Genomic DNA, 6,188 nt, shown 5'->3' on the forward strand with positions numbered 1-6,188 from the left:
AAGGTGGAAAGAACCCAAATGTCACCAGTAGATCAATGGATAAGCAAAATGTAGTATAAGCACAGAATAAAATATTATTCCTGTATAAAAAGAAATAATGTACTGATACATGCTATGATACAGATGAACTTTAAAAACATTATGCTAAATGAAAAGGGTCAGAAACAAAGATCCCATACTGTGTGATTCCATTTCTATACAATGACTAAAACAGATAATTAAATAAGACAGAAAGATTTGTATTTGCCAGGGATAGGTGTATGGCCAATGTGAGTGACTGTTTAGTGGGGATGGAGTTTTCTTTGGGTGATGAAATGTTTTAGAACTTAAGAGGTCGTAGTTTTGTATTTGTACTAGGTACCCTTGCCATTAAATTATATATTTTTAAAATGGTTAATTTTATTTTTTGTAAATTACACTTCAAGAAAACTTATTTAAAATAATAAAGACTACGTTCAAAATATCTGGCATAGCAAAAAAACCTAGAAGCACAGTCAGAGAAAACTCAAACTATTTTTTTAATCAAACATTTGGAAGATATAATGTTAATATTGTAAATGTATAAATAATACTTAAAATTAAGGAGAAAAGACCAAAAGCACAATAGAAGATGGAACAAGAGATTTGTTCAATTTCCAAAAAATATAGTAATGGTCCTTGAAAATATGCAAAGATGAGGTGCAGCAAACCACCATGGCATATATACCTATGTAACAAACCTGCATGTTCAGCACATGTATCCCACAACTTAAAGTAATGTAAATAATAATAATACTTATTATAATAAAAGTCATAACATTTTAGAGGGGGAAAGAAAATTCGAGATTATCTCATACAACTTGGTTATTTTACAAATGACAAAGCTGTGTTTCTAATTCTTTAACTTGTGAACAAATGTGATGAATAAATGTGAAAAAAAGGAATATAGGCCTGACTGTGACATTTACAGGTTTCAGGGCAAGAATACAAATGGAGGCCTACCTACCATATGCCTTGGTATTTAAGTCTACAAAGCAAGCTAATAACATGTAAAATAAAATATGTTCTACCCTTCTAAAAAAAAGAAAATATGCAAAGATGTTCCATGTTATTTACAAAACAATAAATACAAATTAAAAATACATTTAGATACCATTTCTTACCATTAGATTGGGAAAACTTTAAAAACATCAAAATACCACATTCTGTTAGCTAGTGTCAAGGCAAGACATTCCTCATACATTGCTTCTGGAAATGAAAAATAGTATAAAAATATAAACGCAATTTGACAATATGCAACAAAATACACTTCTATTCCCATTTTGGCCCTGAAATCCTACTTTTTGAAATGTACCCTTAACATATATCTTCAACAGGGAGAAAATATATAGTATGAGTTTATGTATCACAGCATTGTTTGTAGTAATAAAATATTGGAAACCACTGAAATGCCCATGAATGGGTGCAGTATTGAATAAAACACACAATGGAGTTTGTGGAGTTGTGAAAAGCATGTACTCTATATGAAGTGGATTTTCCAGGATATATTGTTGGGTGACCATAGAAGGTTTAGATGAATGCTACCTTTTGTTTAAGTAAACAGGGAAAATAAGAAATCTACATGTTTTCTGTAAAAACTGGTAATGATAAACCAGAAAATAATGAAATTGGTTACACATGGGTATTAGGAGTCAACATCATGGAAGTGGTGTGGTGGAAAGGAGGGAAGTGAGTGGCACTTTTCTGAGAATAACATTTTGTATAGTATTGACTTATGGGAATATGTTACTGATTGACATACTCAATAATATGAAATCAAGAATGGAGACAAACCAGGAAACTTAAAATCAAAGAATAACAGACTAACCTAAATGCATTTCAAATCAATAACACAATCAGACTAAAGATGAAAGCAAGAAGTCATTTAAGTATCATATTAAATACAGTACAGTATTTTGAGTATATGTCCTCAGCATAAAGACAAAAAGAACTGTAATGATGTTGAACTCTAGTTAGCTGAGTTATTTTTACAATAATATGACTTAGTAATTATGAAACTACCTGATGCAATGGTTTAAATGTTTGTGGCCCACTAAAATTCATATGTTTAATTCTTTACCTCCAATAAGATGGCTTTAGGAGGTGGGGCCTTTGGAGGGTGATTAGCTTATGAGGGCAGAACTCTTATTAATGGGATGAGTCGCTTTGTAAAAGAGACCCGAGGAAACTTGTTCATCACTTCCACCATTTGAGGACATTGCAACAAGGTGCCACCTAAGAACCAGAAAGCGGCCCCACTTCAGACATAAGATCTCCCAGTGCCTTGATTGTGAGGAATAAGTTTCTGTTGCTTATAAGCCAGCTAGCCCATGGTTTATTGTGACTAAGAATAGTGGTATTGAGAAGTGGGATTGCTGTTGTAACAAATATCTAAAAATGTGGAGGTATCTTTGTGACTGTATAATGGGTAGAGGCTGGGAGACTTCTGAAATGCATGCTAGGAAAAGCCTACATTGTCATGATTGGACTGTTAAAGACAATTCTCGTTAGGGCTCAGAAGGACAGAATGAGAGCTAGAGAAAGCATCAGTCTTCTTAGAGTAAACCTATGTGGTCACGATCAGAATGTTGATAGAAATATGGACAGTAAAGGCCATAATGTTGAGACGTCAGTCAGAAATGTGGAACATCTTATTGGAAACTGAAGAAAGCAGGGTTCTTGTTATAAAGAGGCAAATAATTTGGCTGAATTATATTCAGGTCCTAGTGTTTTGTGGTAGGTAGAACTTGTGAGCAATGTAATTGAATATTTAGCTGACGCTATTTCTTAACAATGTGTTGAAGTTGCATCTTGAATAATCTTGACTACCTATAGTAAAATGTAGAAAGTGAGAAGTGACTGAAAGTCAGAATTACTAATTAAAAGGTAGAGAGAACTAAATACTTTTAAACTTTGCAGCTTATCTACTTTGGAAAACATGCAAAACCCTGTCCTGGAGAAAACAAGGGTGTGGCTGAACAACTGATTTATGAGATTAGTATGGATTGGCCATGTCAGTTCAAACCAGGACCTATTCAGCCATAAAAAATGATGAGTTCATGTCCTTTGTAGGGACATGGATGAAATTGGAAACCATCATTCTCAGTAAACTATCGCAAGGACAAAAAACCAAACACCGCATGTTCTCACTCATAGGTGGGAATTGAACAATGAGAACTCACGGACACAGGAAGGGGAACATCACACTCGGGGGACTGTTGTGGGGTGGGGGGAGGGGGGAGGGACAGCATTAGGAGATATACCTAATGCTAAATGACGAGTTAATGGGTGCAGCAAAACAACATGGCACATGGATACATATGTAACAAACCTGCACATTGTGCACATGTACCCTAAATCCTAAAGTATAATAATAAAATGCTTATTATTAAAAAAGAAAACCAGGACCTATTGTCCAAGACAATGGAAGAATGACCTCAAAGGCATTTCACACATCTTGGAGGCTGCCCCTCCCATCAGAGGCCCAGAGCACAAGGACGTGGGCAACAGCAGGGGCCTTTGATGCCAGGTGCCACCTAACATCTCAGGTTCAGCTCCTTGCATACACTACCACTGAGAGTATCAATAAATTTTATCTTTTGCGAATGCAGAGTAGAGTAAGGATACAGCTGTAATTGGTATAGGAATAGCCATCACTCAATTTTCAATGGGGCATTGAAAATTTGTTTGGCATTATGTGGTTGTTCAGTCACCTTAATTTTTGTCCAAACCAAATTGTGAAACGTCAGCCAGGCGCAGTGGCTCACACCTGTAATCCCAGCACTTTGGGAGGCTGAGGTGGGCAGATCACGAGGTCAGGAGATTGAGACCATCCTGGCTAACACGGTGAAACCCCTGTCTCTACTAAAAATACAAAAAAATTAGCCAGGCCTAGTGGCACACGCCTGTAGTCCCAGCTACTCAGGAGGCTGAGGCAGGAGAATCGCTTGAACCCAGGAAGTGGAGGTTGCAGTGAGCCGAGATCATGCCACTGAACTCTGGCCTGGGCAACAGAGCAAGACTCTGTATCAAAAAAAAAAAAATTGTGAAAAGTCTTTTTTTTTTTTTTTACTTTAGGAAAATGGATATAGGACATTAGACTATTTTTAAAAAGAAAAATATAGGTCGACAGGTCAATGTATGTTTATTTGGGAGGACAAAAAATCTGGTTTATCTTCAAAAGAGGATTTTAGATTAATTGTTTCCTGATTTAGCTTTATACTATTATTAATGTCTTTCAATTAACATATGCCAGTTTTCACATTGTTTCCTATAATGAAGATATTTTAACCAAGAAATGGAAAGGAAGAAACTCTTAATACTAAATCATGCTCTGTCACCTACAGAATCTTCTCCAGTTTTATGGCATTGAATCAGATGTTGGGTGTCAGATTGATACCAATGCCAAGCTCTTCAATAGTTATACTTGCTTTAAGATACTTAGCAATTCACTAACTTCTCTGAAATTTAGTGTTTCTACATCTAAAGTAGAAATATGACTACCACGAGAATGTTAAATGTGGGAAGATAGGTTTTCCATGAGGACACAGCTTCTCCATTGGTGGTTAGAATTTTGTTTTTCCTGCTAAACCAGTGGTACCACAGCATCTGGACTAGGGGTGTAACTGAGAACCACCATTTTTCTAAGAGACAGCTTATTTATTTCTCTCTCTTTTCTCATTCCCTTAGTTCCCCACTTCCAACGTAGCCCTTTGAAAATGCAAATATAGACTTTGACCTCCCCTTCACCAGACACTTCCTACAGGGCAAGTTCACCTGTGTGCACCAAGCCAGAACTCTCCTCCAGAATTAACAGTCAATTTACAAACTAAAGCATGCTGGCCTCTGAACTCTCACCCACCAGGAGGTTGCCTCAAGAGACAACAGTTGAAAGCACGCCTGCTACTCTCTCCCTTCTGGTTACAACTTATTTCTGCCCATGAAAAAGCCAACTCAACTGCCTAATAGACAAGGCACTAAGTCAGCACACAGACCCCTGCCCTCTTCCTCCCCTACCTTTTAAAAGTGCCTGCTTTCTGCTCTAAAAGCCAAGCAGTACACTTAAAGACAACACCTGTGCTTCTTCCCCTATGCTAGCTCTGGAATAAATCACTTTCTTTATACCAGACCTCCCTCTTGTTAACTAAACTTTGCAAACGGGAAGCCACTAATCTACTTTTCAGTTACAGGGGCTCATGCTTTCCTGGCTTCTCATTGCCCCTCCCAACCCATTCTACCTGGCTCATTCTTTAAACCAGTGGTTCCCAACCGTTTTAGCACCATGGACCGGTTTTGTGGAAGACAATTTTTCCACGGACTGGGGAATGGTTTCGGGATGAAACTGTTCCACCTCAGACATTAGATTCTCATAAGGAGCACCTGACCTAGATCCTTCACACGCACAGTTGACAATAGTGTTCACACTCCTACGAGAATGTAATGCTGGGCTGATCTCACAGGAGGTGGAGCTCAGGCCATAATGCTCCCTCACCTGCCGCTCACTTCCTGCTGTGCCGCCCGGTTCCTAACAGTCAGTGGACCGGTACAGGTCTGTGGCCCTGGAGTTGGATATCCTTGCTTTAAACCCTGAGCCTCCTTTCTGCCATCTGACCGCTCAACAGTCACTCCATCTAGCTCCTTGAATATTGTATCTCCTCGCTTGTCCCCTGTCCAAGAACACTCCTGTCAATCATGGGAGACATTTAGACTTCATAAATTCTTTCTATTCAATATTTTCGCTCGAGGACTCTGGGAAGGACGACTGTCAGGGTAACAGTCTGCATTCCCCACCAGGCGCCTGGGGCTATGAAATTCGTTCCCCGTGGGTGTTGCGGGAGGTGTAATCGAGGAGCACCATGTAGTCGCAACACTTGCGCCTAAAGGGTGAGATAATGGACATTTTCCTTTTGCATCCGAGGCCCTGCAGTCCAGACACCTTGCGGGATTCCTGATACTTCAGCTCAGGTAGGCGTTTCCGGAGAATTCTGGGAAGAGTAGTCCATTTTATGGGAAGTGTAGTCCACTGGCTCGTGGAACACTGGGCATTTTGGCTCTGGCAGGTGAACCGGTGAATTCTGGGAACGATAGTCCAGACACTCTGCGGAGTCGCGGGCCCTTTGACTCAGGCGGGCGAGTCCGGGGAATTCTGGGGAGTGGAGTCCAGACACTCT

This window comes from Nomascus leucogenys, chromosome 17 (assembly GCF_006542625.1).
Source record: "Nomascus leucogenys isolate Asia chromosome 17, Asia_NLE_v1, whole genome shotgun sequence".
In the NCBI taxonomy this organism is placed as follows: Eukaryota; Metazoa; Chordata; class Mammalia; order Primates; family Hylobatidae; genus Nomascus; species Nomascus leucogenys.